Genomic DNA, 22,430 nt, shown 5'->3' on the forward strand with positions numbered 1-22,430 from the left:
AGAGAGAGCAGCTGTGGTTGAGTGAGCTAGCCAACAAGAGTAATTTATCAATGTGATCTGTGTAAAAGATGGACAGACTCCAAATGACGAAAAATATTGCTGTAAAGAGTGTGATTTGCATCACAACGATATAAAAGATAGAGCATAATATGAAAGGATAGACATTTTTCTCCTGTCACATGATATATATCGTCATATTGCACAACCCTAAATAAGCCTCGTCTTCCCACAGGTTTAACCTCTACTGTGGGTCTTATCTGTGTTGGGCGCAACCTGAAGCTGCTCGGTTTTTTAACCCTGTTGGGGTTAAAAAACACACGCCACAGTCTTTTTGCTCTAACCTACCAACCATTGACCTCAGCACCTATGTAACATAAGATAGGAAATGAAATCCACTTGATAATAATAATAAAAATAAGATAAAATAAGAATAAAATAAAGTGAAAATATAATAAAGCCCACTTGATAATAAAAATAAGATAAAATAGATAAAGTGAAACTAAAAATACATAGAATGGGTAATATATAAGGTGGAAGATAAAGCCCACCGACACAAAGAATTTTCCTCTTAAAACTGAATGTCAGTGGATGTATATGCTAGCGTGAGAAGTTAAACCCATAGAGCATGTTACAGGGTTAGAAACGTGGCTCCTTCTCCATTAAACACTGTTCATGACAAGAGGAGCAGTGACACAGTTGAAGGCTGATTTACAGCTCACATGATGCTATTTTATTACATCTCCACTCATCACTCCCATGGTAAAGTATCACAGTTAAAATATTCAGTTTTGACATTGTTGAACTGTATGTGTTTCCAAAACCTCTATACAACTTTAGAGACTCTGACTTTTCTCTAAATTTGTTTTTTAGAAAGCTTTGATCTAACAGGCCACATGGTTCTCACCTCAGTGGTGCTCAGACCACACTGAGCTGTCTCTTCCTGTCAAAGAAGTCATGTGCACCTCACTCACTCATCCGACCTCAATATAACACTATAAGAGAATCTGGACAATCATCAGTGTTCTCACTGGCTCCTCCTCCATCAAACACAAATCATATGTTTTTACAAAATAAACTTTGACTGTGAGAAAGAAAATGCTGAGAATTAAAGCTCTGCAGTAGGAAAGTGATTGAAAATGATCTTTATTGCAAAATGAGATTTTTCTGTTGGCAAGAGATGTTATTCTTCTCAGCAACAACAACACACAAAAGCCCCAAAGCAGATTAATATGATGAAGCATCAGTTCCAGTTGTTTCCTGAGTCTATCTGGTGGCAGCATACACTACATTTGGCTCCACCACCTTTCTTTTTCTTTTTGCTTGAAATGTGACTGCAGCGTAGTTCAGCTCATCAAAGGCCTGATTCTGTAAAAAGAGTATTTACAGTCTTAATGTGGTGACTTGACAAGATTGAAATAAAATACAATATAGATACTGGTTCTTTGAGGCCGATACCAATATTGATATTTGGCCAATTGTCATGAACACAATGATGCCTTGATTTTTTTTAAAGGATTGTGACATTTAGTGAAGATGTGTATGAAGGAAAACATTTTACAGTTGAAAAATAAACTTGTTCGTGCTCTCTGATGGACACATTATGTAAAGAAGACACTGTTTCTAAATGACACATATCTTTGGCATTTTTATATTTGAATTTCTTGCTTATTTTGCTTATTTCTTACTCATCAGCCAAGATAAACTGTGATACTGCAACAAGATCATTTCAGCTAATAGGTCTGGCTGTTTCTTGCTCTGTCATACAATATATCAAAGTAAATGTAAAAGTAGGATTCACCTCACTTGGTTGTGGATTCTGCTCTTCTTCAGCTAAGTGACAGAGACAATTACATCTGATCAGTTATTTGACAGTCATTGTTCTAAAATATTGCTGTTATTACATTTTTCAAGCAAGACGTTTCATATATTTCCTCCATATTGTCAACACTTGAAAAGAATGTCCAGTAGCAACAAAACCAATTATAAGACACACACAGTAACTTTGAAAAAGTACCTGTCTTAAGTTTCCTGATTTTAAGCAGCAGACCAATGATGACCATTACAAGGAAAACAGTCAGACCAGCCAGGATCACACTTGTCAACTTTGTTATTCCATCAGACTCACACTCACATTCTACAAGAAAGATCATTAAATCAGACTAAATTACTACCAGAAGTGACTTGAGATGGAAAAACAAATCAAGCAAAGATGTTTCATTTTCAAATGTTTGACAATCTGCATTTCTACATCTGCAAATCTTACTTGACGTGTCGTCCACGTCATCATGTGATCCATCATCACTGCCTTTTAATGAAATGAAGATACATTTAGTCTTGATTTTCAGAGATTTGCATCACAATCATTGTTTGGTAATGTTTCAACTGTCACTTTGTTGCATATGTAGATATTAGATAATAATTATGAAATATATTAACAATATAAACATAAATGACCAAACAAAATACAAGACTTAATATTAATCTTACCTTTAACTTTTAAATGTATCTCAATGAAAAGTAGACGTGCACTTGTGTAGAGTGCACAGAAATACAGTCCAGAGTCTGATGAATCCACTTGTTTGATGTTCAGAGAGACAGTAGAGATGTTGGAGCTCATTTCAAATTTTCCCTTCTGAAAGCCATCACAGAGTTCATCTTTGCTGTCAGACCCGATCATAACAGAGATACAGTTGATCTTGGTTCTGTTGACCAGTCTGAACCAGAAAACCAGAGAATTATAGTTGGTCATACTGGGGCACTGCAGTGTGACTTCTTCACCAGGCTGAACCTCCACGATCTGAGATTCAGACACTGAGACAGAGATCCAGCCTGAAACACACACAGACAAGAAGAGATTTTTAATCAGAGAAAGTTTGACTTATAATAAATGTTAAATCAAAAAGCAGAGAAAACAAACAATTTGTTTTCTATAAAACAAAAGGAACATAAACAATTAATTTGTATATATTTTGTAATTAGTGGATAGTTTCAATTCTGGTTGGTTAGAGTTACCAAAGTTGTAAATACAGTTGAGAGTAGTTCAGTGCCAGTACTTACTGATGCTGCAGAGAATTAAAGCTCTTTGCAAGGTAAACTTCATCATTTTGAGTATGAATGTTGCACTGAACTGTCCGCAACTGAACTGTGCTCCAGTAAGGCTGCTCTCAACATAAAGAGGCGGGGTGTTTTTTTTCTTTTTTTAGTTACTTGTCTTGTTGCTCAAACTGACATCATAAATGCTTTCAGGAAAATAAGTGTTGATGCAGAATGTTACCCTCAAGTTATTCTTCAGACCATGTTATACAATATGTTGGTCATATCAGAGGTTGCAGTTGCAGACATTTGTGTAGAAGCAGTGATTATTTACCACCATATATTAATGACCATATAATCACAAGAGAACTAAATGCAGCTTTACCTGCACAACAAAGGATATTTTTGTCTCAGTACAGAGGTGGTCTCAAACGCTCGTGGTCTCCTGTTGATTTCCATCATGCTTGACTCAGTTCAGTCAGCACACTCAGGTCAGATTTAACCATTTATTTTCATTTATTTATTTCAACAAGACATGCATTTTTGATTGGTGGTGAAGCTCTGCTCATGTGATGCTCTGGAATAATCTGAGCAAGTTGACACAGACTGACCCTGAGCTCACAAGCCCCCGGCAGAGCTTTACATACACAATGATTGAAGAAAATGAACATGTATGATTGAATATTCATGTTCACAACAGCTGGATGCTCATACAGGAGGAGGCTGGGGAGGTGGAGTGAGATGAATTACAGTCAGGAGGTAATGCAGGAGTGAGGAGCATAGTGAGCATTATGGCAAGCTGAATGAATGAGCACCTCCGAGTTTATAAGGACAGCGTAAGTGGATGGAATAGATCATGGACATGTATGATTGGACAGACATGAGACATGTGACTATAACTTACTTCCATGCCTGCCTTAACTAACGCTAAACTCCTTTGATTGTTTTACAGATTTTTACTTCTATGTACAAAAAGTAACTGTTTTCCACTAGTACAGTATGGCATGCTTACATAAGTGACAGTAAAAGATCTGTTACCAACATATTCATACATACAGTATTCACAGCAGGGCATCCCTGAACTGAGACTGGTGGTTAAGGAAGTTCATGCTGCCATTGTGGGCCCACCACTCTGAAAATGAGCTAATTAGCCTTATAGACTGTGATGGTGGAGGATTTCTTTGCACCCTGAATTGCCTGTACTATGCCAGGGTCTAGACCTAGACTCTGTATTTTGACCTTTTTAGGTCCTATGCCATGAGTAGCCGGCTGAAGATGGACCATGCTTTGATAGTGCTAGTTCCTGTGCTTTTGTATCCTACTTATATGGATTAACCAGGGTGAGGCTACCAGTATGGTTCAAGAAAACGGGACTTTGTAGTGCTGGCATGCTGGCAGATATCTTGGACTCTGGCCAAAGTGTGACCCAAAACATGAAGTCATCCATAACTACTTATCTCATCATGATGAGTTTTTACAGTAGTTCTGAAAAGAATTTTCCTCTTAAAACTGAATGTTAGTGGATGTATATGCTAGCGTGAGAAGTTAAACCCATGGAGCATGTTAGAGGGTCAGAGACCTGACTCCTCCTCCATTAAACACCGTTCATATGCTTTCAGATGAAGATCTGTGTTTCAAGTGTGAAATGTGACTCATGACAAGGGGAGCAGTGACACAGTTGAAGGCTGATTTACAGCTCACATGATGCTATTTTATTACATGTACACTTATCACTCACATGGTAAAATATCACAGTAAAATATTCAGTTTTGACATTGTTTAACTGTATGTGTTTCCAAAACCTCTATACAACTTCAGAGACTCTGACTTTTCTCTAAATTTGTTTTTAGAAAGCTTTGATCTAACAGGCCACATGGTTCTCACCTCAGTGGTGCTCAGACCACACTGAGCTGTCTCTTCCTGTCAAAGAAGTCATGTGCACTTCACTCACTCATCCGACCTCAATATAACACTCACTATAAGAGAATCTGGACAATCATCAGTGTTCTCACTGGCTCCTCCTCCATCAAACACAAATCATATGTTTTTACAAAATAAACTTTGACTGTGAGAAAGAAAATGCTGAGAATTAAAGCTCTGCAGTAGGACAGTGATTGAAAATGATCTTTATTGCAAAATGAGATTTTTTTGTTGGCAAGAGATGTTATTCCTCTCAGCAACAACAACACAAAGAAGCCCCAAAGCAGATTAATATGATGAAGCATCAGTTCCAGTTGTTTCCTGAGTTTATCTGGTGGCAGCATACACTACATTTGGCTCCACCATCTTTCTTTTTGCTTTTTGCTTGACAGGAAGATAAACGATACCTCTTAATGAATATCAGTCGTGTCGGCTAAACATAGAATAACAACATTTGTATTCTAATTCAAAGCCAATATTCACTAATGCTGCAGAGACTTAAAGCAGTTATCAAGGTAAAGGTCTTCATGGTGCGTATGACTGATGCTCTGCAATGTCCGTACTTGATGTGTGACCCAGGAAGGTTGATCTCAACATAAAGAGGCGGGCTGTTTTCTTGTTTCTTGTCCTGTTCCTCAAACTGACATTAATGCTCTCAGGAAAAGCATCTTGATGCAGATGTTTGGCCTCAATGAGAACGAGACAAAGTTATTTTTCAGACAATGTGATTTAATAATAAATAATCTTCAACCCAAATTATATACGACATAATGAACAAAGATGCATTGAATAAGACAGTGGGAGGTGGGCCAGACATTTCTTCGTTCTCCATTCCCTGTGTAAGAGCGACTGAGATTGACACTAAAATGAGAATAGCTGATCCACCTTAAAGGACAGTTCACCTTAAGTGAGCCTGGTCAGGTTAGGCTAACCTACTGTCCCTAACTTCAGGGCCTTTCTTGGTCTTAAAAAAGCTGCAACATTTATGAGCTGACACACTGTAGCCTGAACTGTACATTTACTGCCAGATTGACAACTTACTGCTAACCTTTTCTTCTGCTCCACTCACATTCACTCTCACTTTTCTGCCACTCGCTCAACTACACATTCACTATGCTGCCACATTATGCGCTGCCCTATTCCTTAAAGCAGCTACACTACTCTTATAACACACCTTTCACATAGATGTCCTTTGATGAATGAGGAGAGGGAGGATGACTCAAAACAATTCCATGGTAACGTAGGATGTTATCGTGCTTGCACAGTGTGTGAGTGAAAATCATTAGTAGACCATTGATGTTAATGATCATGTTAAATTTTACACTTTCTGTGTTTACATGACATTCATACATCTCTACGTCTATAACAAAATCCAAATCTCAAACTCAAACTCAGCCAGCTAGTAAAGATGGACAAGGATCATTGTTATGAAGTAGCATCCTAATATTTATTACATTACATTGTTATTTATTAACATTATTTACCTTGTGAGGCAGCTGGATTCGCGAGATCTTGAAATCAAGCGAGTATCCATCTTATCAGGCTTCAAGTTATGCGCTTGTGTCTGAACCACCAGCAGTTCAGACTAATCAGTGTCCAATGAGTGTTCACGTGTGATCTTGTGATCTTGCAGATCCAGCTGCCTCGCAAGGTAAGATGCTGATAGACGGTGATAGTTGGTTCATCCAATCACCTGCCAAGTATGGTTAGAAAGTGCCTGCCCTTTTCCAAACAGTTTCCAAGGACGACTTCTCAGATGGCTCTTGTAACAAACCATGTGGTACGTCAGGTTAGGACATTATTGCCGACTGATGAGAATATTTGCTCTCGTTAAGACAGGATCATAATAAAAGCTTGTGGCCCTTAAACCAGCTGACACACATTGTGACTGTGATTTAGCTACAAACCTGTAGTGTTCCACTGTCATACTTGATGAGTGGATGAATGTTGTGCTTGGATGTTATGTTTATTCCAGTGCTTTCCAATGGGATTAATGTCATAGGAATGTGATGACCTAAATGTTTTGGAATCATTTGTTGCACAATAGTAATTACTTATTACTTTACTTGAATAATAATTACTTTAAAAACAGCAAGGCCTTTGGTTTTTGTGGTTATGGGTGAAAACCAGTCTCCCTGTGGTTTAGACTTTACTGTTGCTGTTTGTTGTCTGATGGTTATTTCTACACTTTGTTTCTCCAAAACATCTGTACAAATACAGCTGCAGATTGTGTTTTATCCTCATGACCAAAGCAACGAGGCCAGTGTTCACTTTTTCTTTTTAGACTTTCTCACAGATTTGTGAGTTCAGAAGCATCATGATGTGTTCAGACCACACTGTGCTGTCTCCACTGTGAAAGACTTCAACTCTCTCTATACTCTGTGTAGTCATCAGTGTCCAAAGGACAAGACAATAGATAATAATAAAAAAGATTTTTGACAAGTGAAGGGAAAAATAAAGAGTCAACAAAACGTGTCATTAACAAGAAGATGTACATTTTAATGAGGGGCAGGAAGAAAGTTTTAGCTGATCTTTCATGTTGTCATGAGGTGAACCACTGTCTTTAAAGATGATTATGGCAACATTCTTCAGATGTTATTCACAATTTTTAGACAGTATTTCATCATGATCATAATTTGGCTGTTTGATTGTTTAAATAGGCCACATGTTGGTTTCACATATCTGTCAGCAGCTAAATTACACTTTACATCATTCATAAGTTTAAAAGCATACTATGCAGGATTTGTTGGTTGGTGTTTGTAAACACAGTATTCAAAGTTGGCTCCTCCTCCCCAGCTCAACAATTGAGAGAGAGAGAGCAGCAGTGGTCAAGCAAGGCAGAGAGCAAATGAAGTGAAGGAGCAGCGGTAGCGAGAACAAAGCTGTGAATCAGAGAGATAAAACGTTACTTTCTGATTGTTTCACGGCGGTTACGTTCTTAAGCACAAATAAACACGCCTGCACCCCCCCGCACAACCCTGCAGGAAGGTGCCACACTGCCAGATTTTGTGCGTATGCAGCCAAAGTGCAGCTTCATCCTGTCTGCTTTGGCCTCTCTGCTCTACATGTGTGTGTGTCGCTCAAACAGACACACAGACAGCAGAGGAGCAACACACAACACACAGCAGAGGAGAGACACGGAGAAGCAGCGGAAACACTGAAGCACATAAAGAACACAGTGATGTAATCTGGTCACTACGTTTTTATATAGTCCTGACCTCACACCCTGCGTGCTGTTACCAGGCCTTTATTTGACACAGGCTCATAAAGACATGTATTTACTTCTAATTTCCTCTGTTTGCCTTTATCATTGTATCACACTTTAGTAGTGCATTATTGCTCAAATACCAACAGAAAGATGAGAAAAAGGAATTAAAAGTTGGTCATAACTATGTATCATTCAAGTTGTCATTTGTTATTGATAACTAGAACTGTTTTCTGCTCCTGTTATGAGATGTTGAGTCATGGAGGGATTTTCTTATTAATGTTAATATTCTCCTGTTTCCTGCCATTGTGATTTTGATCCTAATGTTAATGCATTATAACAAGACTACCACTCACTCCTCCACTGTTGCATCTAACTCTCTCTATAAGAGAATGTGGACAGTCATCAATGTCCTTACTGGCTCCTCCTCCCTCAAACACCAATCATATTGTTTTGCTGTCAGATCTCCATCTGAGGCAGATAAAATAATCAAGAAAGAGACTTTGAGAGAGATGAGAATGAAAACATTTAGCTCACTTTATTTATTTGCGCAAATAACAAAACACACACAAACAATACATTAAAGAATTAAAAATGATTTTCATCAGGTGCTTAACTCAACAACACACAACACAATTTTGTATGAATCAAACTTGTTTAGATGATTTGACATCATTTTTGGATAAGTTGATGGTGTGTATCGCTACCCTCACAATACTCCAGCAGCAGATTAATGAAGCATTAGTTTCACTCTGAGCTGTTGCTGTTGTTTCTTCTTGTCTGTCTGCTGGCAGCATAAATAACATGAGTGTCCACTTCTCTCTGTGATGCAGGCCTCCTGCTTCTTATTGTTGTTGAATACAAAGTCAGTGCTGTGTCCTTCAGCTGATCAGAGTCCAGATTCTGTAAATAAAAGTACATGCAGTTCTACATGTCAAATAGCTGAGTTTGTGAGAAAAACACTATTGACTCGTGATGATTCTACAACCTTTGAAATGATCAAACACAAAAGTGGATTTACCTTGTTCACTAGTGAATTCTGTCCTTCAGTGGCAGCTGAGTGACAGAGACAATACATCTGATCAGTTAATAGAAAGTTTGCTGTCATCACATTTTGGCTACAAGAAATGTTCTATTTTTTCATCATACTGACACTATTGAACATTTCCATAAGTGTTTAGTTTGAGTAATTCTCATAAAGTACCTGTCTTAAGTTTCCTGACTTTAACCAGCAGACCAATGATGACCATTACAAGGAAAACAGTCAGACCAGCCAGGATCACACTCGTCAACTTTGTTGTTCCATCAGACTCACACTCACATTCTACAAGAAAGATCATTAAATCAGACTAAATTACTACCAGAAGTGACTTGAGATGAAAAACAAATCAAGCAGAGATGTTTCATTTTCAAATGTTTGACAATCTGCATTTCTACATCTGCAAATCTTACTTTTAGATGTGTCGTCCACGTCATCATGTGATCCATCATCACTGCCTTTTAATGAAATGAAGATACATTTAGTCTTGATTTTGAGAGATTTGCATCACAATCATTGTTTGGTAATGTTTAAACTGTCACTTTGTTGCATATGTAGATATTAGATAATAATTATGAAATATATTAACAATATAAACATAAATGACCAAACAAAATACAAGACTTAACATTAATCTTACCTTTAACTTTTAAATGTATCTCACTGAAAAGTACACGTCCACTTGTGTGGAATCCACAGAAATACAGTCCGGAGTCTGATGAATCCACTTGTTTGATTTCGAGATAAACAGTAGAGATGCTGGATCTCATTTCAAATGCTCCATTTTGAAATCCATCACAATATTTAGCAGTATTATCAGTGGTGTACATAACAGAGATACAGCTTATCTTAGTTCTGTTGACCAGTCTGAACCAGAAAACCAGAGAATCATATTTGGTCATACTGGGGCACTGCAGTGTGACTTCTTCACCAGGCTGAACCTCCACGATCTGAGACTCAGACACTGAGACAGAGATCCAGCCTGAAACACACAGAGACAAGAAGAGATTTTTAATCAGAGAAAGTTTGACTTATAATAAATGTTAAATCAAAAAGCAGAGAAAACAAACAATTTGTTTTCTATAAAACAAAAGGAACATAAACAATTAATTTGTATATATTTTGTAATTAGTGGATAGTTTCAATTCTGGTTGGTTAGAGTTACCAAAGTTGTAAATACAGTTGAGAGTAGTTCAGTGCCAGTACTTACTGATGCTGCAGAGAATTAAAGCTCTTTGCAAGGTAAACTTCATCATTTTGCATATGAATGTTGCACTGAACTGTCCGCAACTGAACTGTGCCCCAGTAAGGCTGCTCTCAACATAAAGAGGCGGGGTGTTTTTTTTCTTTTTTTAGTTACTTGTCTTGTTGCTCAAGCTGACATCATAAATGCTTTCAGGAAAATAAGTGTTGATGCAGAATGTTACCCTCAAGTTATTCTTCAGACCATGTTATACAATATGTTGGTCATATCAGAGGTTGCAGTTGGAGACATTTGTGTAGAAGCAGTGATTATTTACCACCATATATTAATGACCATATAATCACAAGAGAACTAAATGCAGCTTTACCTGCACAACAAAGGATATTTTTGTCTCAGTACAGAGGTGGTCTCAAACGCTCGTGGTCTCCTGTTGATTTCCATCATGCTTGACTCAGTTCAGTCAGCACACTCAGGTCAGATTTAACCATTTATTTTCATTTATTTATTTCAACAAGACATGCATTTTTGATTGGTGGTGAAGCTCTGCTCATGTGATGCTCTGGAATAATGTGAGCAAGTTGACACAGACTGACCCTGAGCTCACAAGCCCCCGGCAGAGCTTTACATACACAATGATTGAATAAAATGAACATGTATGATTGAATATTCATGTTCACAACAGCTGGATGCTCATACAGGAGGAGGCTGGAGAGGTAGAGTGAGATGAATTACAGTCAGGAGGTAATGCAGGAGTGAGGAGCATAATGAGTATTATGGCAAGCTGAATGAATGAGCACCTCCTAGTTTATAAGGACAGCGTAAGTGGATGGAATAGATCATGGACATGTATGATTGGACAGACATGAGACATGTGACTATAACTTACTTCCATGCCTGCCTTAACTAACGCTAAGCTCCTTTGATTGTTTTTCAGATTTTTACTTCTATGTAAAAAAAAAAGTAACTGTTTTTCACTAGTACAGTATGGCCTTATAGACTGTGGTGGTGGAGGACTTCTTTGCACCCTGAATTGCCTGTGCTATGCCAGGGTCATGTCAACACTTGAAGAGAACCAGCCAGGATCACACTCGTCAGCTTTGTTATTCCATCACACTCTTCTACAATACTCTTCTACACTGCCCAAAGGCTGACGCCCAGAAGTGCTCACACACCTCCACTGGGTCATAAGTTACGATTGAGAGTCATTACTTTGGTATGAGTCCATACATTGTTTGTTTTAGGAAAATCCTGCATAATATGCCTCTAAATATGTTGCACTGACTATTACTGGGTATTTGATTATGGAGAATCAACAACAGTAGTGCACAGTTAACTCGGCAGCCACACATTTCTCTGTTCTGTATGTCTCTGTTTTGTGTCTTCAGGTTAGGCTAACCCATTGTTGCTAACTTTGGAGCTAACCTCCTTCACTTTTCCAGCATTTGGGGAAACAACAGATGTGACTTTTTAGCATTTATTAAGCGACACACTGTAGTCTGTACTGTACATTTACTGCCAGACTGACAACTTACTACTAACCTTTTCCTCTGCCCCGCTCGCATCCACCATCACTTCTCTGCCCCTCGCTCTTTCACACTCGCTACGCAAACATTCTCCTTAACGGAGCCATGCTACCAATCGTTTCCCAGGCAATGACAGAGGTTGACTCACATACCGGAACAGTGCTACTCAGAGACTCCCAAACGCTATCAAATATTAAAAAATACTTTTTTGGCCTGGCGGGGGGTTCTCTTTGTGTCATTATGGAGAAACACAGATTCAGTAAACGTTCAGTACAACGGGGATGTTTTGAATACACCAACACGGAGATTATTCGACCAATGAGAATTTAGTCGGATGAGAGCATATTGACCAATTAATTGACCAGTCGACCAGGAGACTACAGCCCTAATTGTATCACATTTTAGTAAAACGTCTTGTTTGCTGATCTACTGTGGTTTAATTTTGCAGCTGGTGTTGTAATGCATACTCAAAATGTCCTCCTTGTTTACCTGTTGTCTTGGTCAAATCAGTTCTGTTCCTGTGAGATATTCTCTATAACAACAATACTGTTTTCACTCATTAATTAATTCTAGTTGATTGTACTTCATTGTCTTCAGGTACTGTCAGTAAATTCAGCACTTTCCAGCAACATGTGACAGTAAATAGCTCTCTCAATGTTGTACTTAATAGTTCAGTTACTGTGGTCTGTAAAGAACGTGACGGTTTGAGATGAGATGGATTTATACTTGATGGTATTTTAACTGATTACATCTCAACAGATACATCACCAAAATATCTTCATGTTAAGAAGAAAACAAGTTGTGTGAAAGAGGAACAGTTTTAATTGCATGTGGTTTTACAGCAGAGAGCTAAAGGCCAGTCTTGCTGTGGTTTTGTTTTGGCTGGTTCATACTTTTACCACAATGGAAAATGACAGGGGGAGGGTGCACAAGACTTGTTACATGTCTGCATATGAATGCAAACACAGTTACTATACTTATTCACTGTGTCAGTACATAATGGAGACGTTTCTAAAATGTAGAAATAATAATATATTGAGCCAAATAGAGGAAAATATAGTCTTGTTGAGATTGTTTGTACATTAATAGAGATCAAGAGGTTAAACAAATTTAGTTTCATGACCCATGATGTTCACTTGAGACCACACTGTGCTGTACTTCCTGTCAAACAAGTGACGTTTACCTCACTCACTCCTCCCTTCTTGCAGACCATCTGACTCTCCCTATAAGGAGATTTGACAGTCATCAGTGTCCTTTTCTGGCTCCTCCTCCATCAAACATCTACATGCTCTCGTTTCTCTCAGATTAGGATCAGAGGCAGACAGAATAAGAAAGACTTTAACAGAGAAGGATTGAAAGAAACACAAGCAATAAAATGCAAACTTTTAATTTATATTCATATGTTTGACTTTTCCACAAAATTCTGCCTGATTGATTTTTTTAAAAATGTGAACAATTCATTATATTAATTGCTATTGTTATATTTTAATGATAAAATTAAGTCTATAAATGGGCTAAGGGTGATGAAAATGAATCTGAACAAGTTTCCACACGTGTGCAACTATTAGCATTTGAGTCTGAGATCATAGGAGCAGTCACAAAAATGACTTAAAACCATAGACTGTATAAAAATGCTTAAAACACTTTTTTAAACGTTAAACATTAAACACACTGATGAGAAACGTCTCAAGGAGAGACTCGGATGAGAGCTGCCAGTCATGTAACAGCCGGCAGACTCTGCTGATCTGTCTTAACTGAGAAGTGAGCGTCTGCTTACAGACAAATGTGTGTGTGTGTGTGTGTGTGTGTGTGTGTGTGTGTGTGTTTGTGTTAACGTTACATCACACTGAAAAAGTAGCAACCCGTCAGATCTCACAGCAAGTTTCAAACTCTATGTATGTTCATAGTTAGCCAACAGCAATATCCTGGTTAGGATGTCAACGGTTAACTGCTGAGAATATTTTTGACTGGTTATGCATGTCGGTCTACAGGTTAATTTGCATACACACTGCACTAATGGCTTGTTCACAAAATCAGATATTCTTTTTCAATGGATAAAGTACCAATGTAAAACTGACTTCTACACAGAGTGTTGCATTATGGGCTGTTTGTAGCATTAATGTTGCTAGGCTAGCGATTGTCTTAAAGTGTGTTTATAGTGAGTGTGTTGGAGTCAATCAGCACTAAAAGTGTTTCGCTAGTCCAGTTTAACCTGCTGGAGTTCTGAAGGATCATGGAATGTGTTTTTCTGCCACGGAGGAAATAAATTCATGATGAGTGAAAATGAGTGAAGCATCTTCCGACGTCTCTACTACTACTACAAACTGCCAGATGTCACTGTCACAGACAGTCTTATTAATAGTAACTGCCAGAGAAAATCATTTTGACCGCTTCCAAGAGCCTGGCAGGAGAGTGTGTGACTAACTTTAAAACACAACGTGTATGAATACTTACACTGTACAGTGTTTAGCTGCCTGTGCTTATCACATAATGTTTCAGCTAATGTAAGCTAAAGGGTTAGCTGTTAATGTTTTTATGTTGACGTTACACATATATTTGCGGGATGGGAGAAATCTTGCGCCACTGTTGATGTCCAGCATGATGATTGAGACACTGGGAAACATTGAGAGTGTTTATTTGCTGTGTCACATGTAGTTTTGAATGAGGAAGTACGCAACTTTCTTTTAAGGGAACAATGGCCAGTTCAAAACAGGGCACGCTAAACTGACCATGGGGGTAGTTAATTTTAGAAGGGGCATTACGGCCACACTCTGGGGCATCCACGGCACTGGTTGTTTGGCCGTGGCATAATTCCTGCCCTGCAATTAATATGACAAAGCATATTCTAAACTCACACATCCAGTAGCTTCCTGAATTTGGTGGCAGCAGCAAACACAACATTCAGCTCCAGCTCTCTCTCTGATGCAGACCTGCAATTTTTCTTTTGTTTTTGGATGGGCTACATAGTTCAGGTCATCTGAGCTCACATTTTGTACATAAGAGTTCACACAGTCATGTGTTGTATCTTAGATGCTGTAGCTGAGTTTGTCAGGTATCATCCTTAAATCTGTGCATAATTAAAGTTTTTTAAAAATGTCTTTCTTCCAAACAAGTAGGATAAATCTTGTAATTCAGTCACATTAAAGTTATAACACTATTGTTTTCTCCAATAGCCATTGAATGTATTTCTATTCAGTAATGATCTCTCAGTATAGTACTTATGCTTCACTCCTGCAGCTTCTACTGTTGTTGTGTATCAGAAGGTGCATTATTGCTCAAATACCAACAGAAAGATGAGAAAAGGGAATTAAAAGTTGATCATAACTTTGTATCATTCAAGTTGTCATTTGTTATTGATTACTAGGACTGTTTTCTGCTCCTGTTATGAGATGTTGAGTCATGGAGAGATTTTCTTATGAATGTTAACAATCTCCTGTTTCCTGCCATTGTGTTTTTGATCCTAATGTTAATGCATTATAACAAGACTACCAGAAGACAAAACACAAGACAACAACAAAACATTTTCATCTTTGTGGATACAGAATACAGGTCACTGTTTCCAGTTAGTATTCTCTAACTGATATCTGAGAGTGAAACCAGAGACTAAATGACTAAAGACCAAATGGAGAGCCATGAATGTGTGCTGGCAAAAATTTGTTGGAGAGCAGATGTTGATGTAGCTTGTGAAGGTAAAGTGAGTTTGTGTAAAATAAAAGTGACTCATGGTGGATGTTTAAAAGTAGCATTACTCTCTATCTTTGAATACAGCAAGGCCTTTGATGTCTGTGGAAGGTTTCACTGCTTTATTTGTAGCTTTGACTCTGGATATCTCTTGATTTTTACCTCATTTCAGCTCAGACCACACTGTGCTGTCTCTTCCTGTCAAACAAGTGATGTGTCACCCAAACCTTCCCTATCGTACTCTCTCTGTAACTAAGTTTGACCGTCATCAGTGTCCTTTCTGCTCTTTTAATTGTCACATTAAGATTGTAGACAGATGAAATAAGAAAGACAAAGACTTTTGCTTAGAGAGAGCAAAAGAAAAACACAAGCATGAAAATACAAACTATTTTTTACTTTTTTGGTTGCTTGTATTCACCACCTTCATCTGAGAACAACCACAGAATAATATGAAAAAGCATCAGAGCTGCAGTTCCAGTTGCTTCCTGAGTCTATCTAGTGGCAGCATAAACAACAAAGTAACACACTGGAGAAAATAGTACAGAGCTGAAGGCCATTCTTGCTGTGGTTGAGATGTCTCTTTTAGGCTGACACAGACAGTACTGTTTGTTACACTTGAAAGTGGCAGGATGGACGACTGAGAGCATAAATACATGTTACATGCTAAAAAAACACACCTGGATGTTAGCTGTAGACTATTTTCTTCCACGTACCACTATAGACACACTGACATACTGTATGTACTGTGCATACAGTCTATATTAAGTCAACATTTAAAGCTTAAGTTTCTGTATTGATGTGCTGTAATAACATCTTTACAAGAGCGATATGAAATAAAACTCAGCACTAGAAAGAAGATGCAACTGTTATGCATCTTTTTTTCTGCCAAAGTGATGGTCTCCTGTCCACCAAACACACAAAAACACATAAAAACACAAGTGCAGATTCACATGAAAAAGCATCAGTTCCCCTCTGAAGAGCTTTTCTTGTTTCTTGAGTCTATCTGGTGGCAGCATACACAACATTTGGCTCCACCGCTCTTCTTTTTGCTTTTTGACAGAAAGTCACTGCTGCATAGTTCAGGTCATCAGAGCCCAGATTCTGTAAATAAAAGTATTTACAGTCAGTCACCTTAACAAGTGGAAATGAAGAGAAAAACAAAACAATGGCTGGACATGATCTTAAATTATAAAACAAATACAAGTAAATGATCAAACTTTACTTGTAAAGTAAATGATAAAACATGATTCACCTCACTCTGTTGTCGATTCTTTTCTTCATTAGCTGCCAAATGAAAGAGACAATGGATCTAATCAGTTAATTGACCATCATTATTCTAAAACTTTACTGTTACTCTGTTTTTGGCAAACATGAAATTTAGTATTCTTCCAAAATATTCACACAACTTTAAAGAATTTGTGAAAAAAAACTATAAACCAAATACAAGATCGAAACATTACCTCTCTGAAGTTTTCTGTTTTTAACAACCAGACCAATGATGACCGTAGTGTGGAGAACAAACAGACTGCCCAAGATCACCAAGATCACACCCATCAGCTTTGTTGTTGCATCCGACTCTGCCACAAGAAAGATCTTTAATCAAACTGTTTCCCCTTTTCTAGCTAAAAATGACTAACATTAAAATGGACAAATGAATTTTGCACAATGAAATCTATAAGAGACTCTTACGTTTAGACTTTCTGCCAATGTCATCATATGATTCATCATCACTGCCTTTTAATGAAATGAAGATACATTTTATTTTTATTTTGCTTTAAAAATGTGCATCAATATCTTGTTCTGACAATAATTAAATAGCCACATATAGAAAGACATAAGAGAAGAATATAAATTTCATAACATCTTACCTTCAACATTTAAATGTATGACACTTAAAACTGTCTGTCCGCTAATGTAAAATCCACAGAAATAAACCCCTGAGTCAGATAAATCCACTCCCTTGATGTTGAGGGAGACTGTGGAAATGTTGGAGCTCATTTGAAATTTTCCATTTTGAAATCCATCACAGTATTTAACAGTTTCAAAGTTGATCATAGTTGAGATACAGCTGGCTTTGGTTCTGTTGACCAGTCTGAACCAGGATGTTGTTGCTTGAACTTTGCTAATGTTGGTGCACTGCAGTGTGACGTTTTCACCAGACTGGACCTCCACAGTGTGAGACTCAGAAAGTGAGACAGAGATCCAGCCTGAAACACACAGCAGAGACAACAAGAGATTTAGTTGTTATAGGAAGAAAAACAAAACCTCTTAATAAATTGAATAATGAGCAAAAACCATTAAATTCTGGCAACAGTGAAGTTGAGAGAAAAGTAGTGGCAGTACTTACTGATGCTGCAGAGAATGAAAGCTGTTATCAAGGTAAGGTTCATCATGGTGCGTATGATTGTAGCTCAGCAATGTGTGTAATCAAACTGTGCTCCAGGAAGGGTGCTCTCAACTTAAGAGGTGGGGCCATTTTTTCTTGCTCATACAGTTGCGTAAACTGTCCACGTGAATGCTTTCTGTAAAACGAGTGTTGATGCCAAATGATCGTCTGAACGGATACGAGATGGTTATCCTAAAGGTTATTTTAGCTACGTAGTGTTCAAACCAAAGTTAAAGAATGATAGAATTCACACACACACCCCTCCCAAATCTGAACAAACCCCGGTGAAACCCAAATATAGTAACAGCTAGCCAGCTAAGGAGACACAATATACAGGTTTGGATTTACCCAAAAGTGTTTTCCTCCTTTCATTGAAAAGGCTGAAGCCACAGCAAAGCTAACACACCTGGAGCAATCTGTCTCTCTACTGAATGCACACAGACATTATGTTGATCCTCCATCCAATTCTTTGTAAGACAGCAATCCCACCTTCCTATGTAGGAGTAAAAAGAGCATCACTGGGATTAGTAACTGTGTCAATACTGAATTTAAAAACTGAATCCTTTACGTTACTTGTAAGAGATTTGAAACTACTCATTAATGAAAAATGTATCACATCAGTGTAATGTGCTCTGGTTAAAACATTGATCAAGAATGTTGTTGGATTTGTTCTGTGTCAGCTGTCAACTGATCTTTGTCTGACTCAATACTAGTAAAACCTCACAATATGTCAATAATGTGTATAGACCAGAGGCAGACTGAACACCACTGGATGTCATGTAGGCAGCTATACTGGAAACATCTACAACGTCCAGATGATGGGGCGGCTGTGGCTCAGGAGGTAGAGCGGGTCATCCACTAATGGGAAGATCAGCGGTTCGATTCCCGGCTCCTCCAGTCCACATGCCGATGTGTCCTTGGGCAAGATACTTAACCCCTCAGTGTATGAATGTGTGTGAATGGTTAGTTTCCTCTGATGGGCAGGTTGGGACCTTGCATGGTAACCCCTGTACCCATTCAGCTTATGAATGTGTGTGAATGGGTGAATGTGATTTGTAGTGTAAAAGCGCTTTGAGTGGTCGGAAGACTAGAAAGGTGCTATACAAGTACAGTCCATTTACCATTTACCATGATCAGCCGTCATCCTCTAGAACCTCAACAGTGAGGCTCAGCTAAGTGATGTACTGCTGTGAATACGTATGTAATGGAATCACTGATCTTCACACACACTCACTAAAGCATATCATAGTAAAAAAAGCTATTTTTGGAAGATGCTTAATAATTATGTCTCCATAAGCCGACAGCTTGACATATATATCAGGTATGAATGTGGGAACTGATGAAAGGTGAATTAAAAAAATCATATGCCAATTAGCAGAACTTTATTTCTGTTTATCCAGTTCCTCCACATGGTACCTGAGAAAAACTTGATGCTGCCAGTCTTCCTTTGAATTTGAGGAACCAAATGAATCACTGTGTCACGCACACCTGACATGCACCTTGTCTTGAGAGGATCTGTGTGCATTGATTGAAAAAAAAATGCAATTTGTATTTTCTGTACCTGGGCAGGTCTTAATCTATCTGGGCAGGTCTTAATCTATCTGGACAGGTCTTAATCTGTCTGGACAGGTCTTAATCTATCTGGGCAGGTCTTAATCTATCTGGACAGGCTGCCCAAGTAGAGAGAAACACTGATGTACAGTCTGGAGCAGAGTGAATGTTTTCACATGAGGCTGTCAGTGTCAAACTGTGTCACAAGTTGCTTATAGATCATGTGAAGATAAAACAGTGGTGCAAGTTTGTCAGAAGTGTTAAGATACATATACAGATATGTCACTAATACAGACAGGGCTGTTTGTCACCACAGTGTAAAGTGCAACAAGGGGCAGGTGGGAGCCACATATAATTATATTTATAAATACGACCTTTTAAAATACATATTTGAATTCAGACATTTAGTACATCAACATCAGTTTAAATATCCAGTTTTCACTTTGATGGTTGTAAGTTTTGCAAAAAGGTTTTTATAAATGTTCTGTAGAAGCTGATCATTTAGTCTACTTGACAGCAGAAAGTCACACAGTTAACTACACAGTTAACTACACAGTTAACTACACAGTTAACTACACAGTTTTGACTGAACAGGTCTCTTGACTTTCAGGTCAGTTGTGCTCTGACTACACTGTGATATTATGTGTACCTCACTCACTCCTCCACTGTTGCATGTAACTCTCTCTATAAGAGAATGTGGACAGTCATCAATGTCCTTACTGGCTCCTCCTCCATCAAACACCAATCATATTGTTTTGCTGTCAGATCTCCATCTGAGGCAGATAAACTAATCAAGAAAGAGACTTTGAGAGAGATGAGAATGAAAACATTTAGCTCACTTTATTTATTTGCAGAAATAACAAAACACACACAAACAATACATTAAAGAATTAAAAATGATTTTCATCAGGTGCTTAACTCAACAACACACAACACAATTTTGTATGAATCAAACTTGTTTAGATGATTTGACATCATTTTTGGATAAGTTGATGGTGTGTATCGCTACCCTCACAATACTCCAGCAGCAGATTAATGAAGCATTAGTTTCACTCTGAGCTGTTGCTGTTGTTTCTTCTTGTCTGTCTGCTGGCAGCATAAATAACATGAGTGTCCACTTCTCTCTGTGATGCAGGCCTCCTGCTTCTTATTGTTGTTGAATACAAAGTCAGTGCTGTGTCCTTCAGCTGAGCAGAGTCCAGATTCTGTAAATAAAAGTACGTGCAGTTCTACATGTCAAATAGCTGAGTTTGTGAGAAAAACACTATTGACTTGTGATGATTCTACAACCTTTGAAATGATCAAACACAAAAGTGGATTTACCTTGTTCACTAGTGAATTCTGCCCTTCAGTCGCAGCTGAGTGACAGAGACAATACATCTGATCAGTTAATAGAAAGTTTGCTGTCATCACATTTTGGCTACAAGAAATGTTCTATTTTTTCATCATACTGACGCTATTGAACATTTCCATAAGTGTTTAGTTTGAGTAATTCTCATAAAGTACCTGTCTTAAGTTTCCTGACTTTAACCAGCAGACCAATGATGACCATTACAAGGAAAACAGTCAGACCAGCCAGGATCACACCCATCAGCTTTGTTGTTGCATCCGACTCTGCCACAAGAAAGATCTTTAATCAGACTCTTTCTCCTTTTCTAGCTAAAAATGACTAACATTAAAATGGACAAAACTGAATTTTGCACAATGAAATCTATAAGAGACTCTTACGTTTAGACTTTCTGCCAATATCATCATATGATTCATCATCACTGCTTTTTAATGAAATGAAGATACATTTTATTTTTATTTAGTTTTAAAAATGTGCATCAATATCTTGTTTTGACAATAATTAAATAGCCACATATAGAAAGACATAAGAGAAGAATATAAATTTCATAACATCTTACCTTCAACATTTAAATGTATGACACTTAAAACTGTCTGTCCATTAATGTAAAATCCACAGAAATAAACCCCTGAGTCAGATAAATCCACTTCCTTAATGTTGAGAGAGGTTGTGGAAATGTTGGAGCTCATTTGAAATTTTTCATTTTGAACTCCATCACAGTATTTAACAGTTTCAGAGCTGATCATAGTTGAGATACAGCTGGCTTTGGTTCTGTTGACCAGTCTGAACCAGGATGTTGTTGCTTGAACTTTGTTAATGTTGGTGCACTGCAGTGTGATGTTTTCACCAGACTGGACCTCCACAGTGTGAGACTCAGAAAGTGAGACAGAGATCCAGCCTGAAACACACAGCAGAGACAACAAGAGATTTAGTTGTTATAGGAAGAAAAACAAAGCCTCTTAATGAATTGAATAATGAGCAAAAACCATTAAATTCTGGCAACAGTGAAGTTGAGAGAAATGTAGTGGCAGTACTTACTGATGCTGCAGAGAATGAAAGCTGTTATCAAGGTAAGGTTCATCATGGTGTGTATGATTGTAGCTCAGCAATGTGTGTAATCAAACTGTGCTCCAGGAAGGGTGCTCTCAACTTAAGAGGTGGGGCCATTTTTTCTTGCTCATACAGTTGCGTAAACTGTCCACATGAATGCTTTCTGTGAAACGAGTGTTGATGCCAAATGATCGTCTGAACGGATACGAGATGGTTATCCTAAAGGTTATTTTAGCTACGTAGTGTTCAAACCAAAGTTAAAGAATGATAGACAGTCACATGTTATTTTCTTATACTAAATACTCACATGGCCTGGATTAATCTCTGCCATAAAAATGGCCACAAGAAGTGTCAGGAAATGTAATATTTTAAAGAGTTCCTGGTCACTCTGAACACCAGCGTGCAAGCTGCAGAATATGAGATAATAGTCTTCATGTGTAGAACAAAGTGCTTTATGTCTAGTTCCTCATCAGATACATTGAGGAAACAA

General features: G+C 38.0%; 2 long non-coding RNA genes across 2 annotated transcripts; both read right to left on the reverse strand.

Moving 5' to 3' along the window:
• Window positions 1-802: 802 nt before the first annotated feature.
• LOC137174919 (uncharacterized) lies at window positions 803-2,193 on the reverse strand. The gene is made up of 3 exons (XR_010925501.1): window positions 2,015-2,193; window positions 1,799-1,830; window positions 803-1,365 (listed from the first exon to the last, which is right to left on the reverse strand). It is a non-coding gene; the product is annotated as an uncharacterized lncRNA (long non-coding RNA).
• Window positions 2,194-8,696: 6,503 nt separating this feature from the next.
• LOC137174814 (uncharacterized) lies at window positions 8,697-10,917 on the reverse strand. Its single transcript, XR_010925474.1, has 4 exons — window positions 10,408-10,917; window positions 9,838-10,179; window positions 9,180-9,655; window positions 8,697-9,061 (listed from the first exon to the last, which is right to left on the reverse strand). It is a non-coding gene; the product is annotated as an uncharacterized lncRNA (long non-coding RNA).
• Window positions 10,918-22,430: the final 11,513 nt, after the last annotated feature.

The sequence above is a fragment of the Thunnus thynnus genome, chromosome 22 (assembly GCF_963924715.1).
Source record: "Thunnus thynnus chromosome 22, fThuThy2.1, whole genome shotgun sequence".
Taxonomy (NCBI): domain Eukaryota; kingdom Metazoa; phylum Chordata; class Actinopteri; order Scombriformes; family Scombridae; genus Thunnus; species Thunnus thynnus.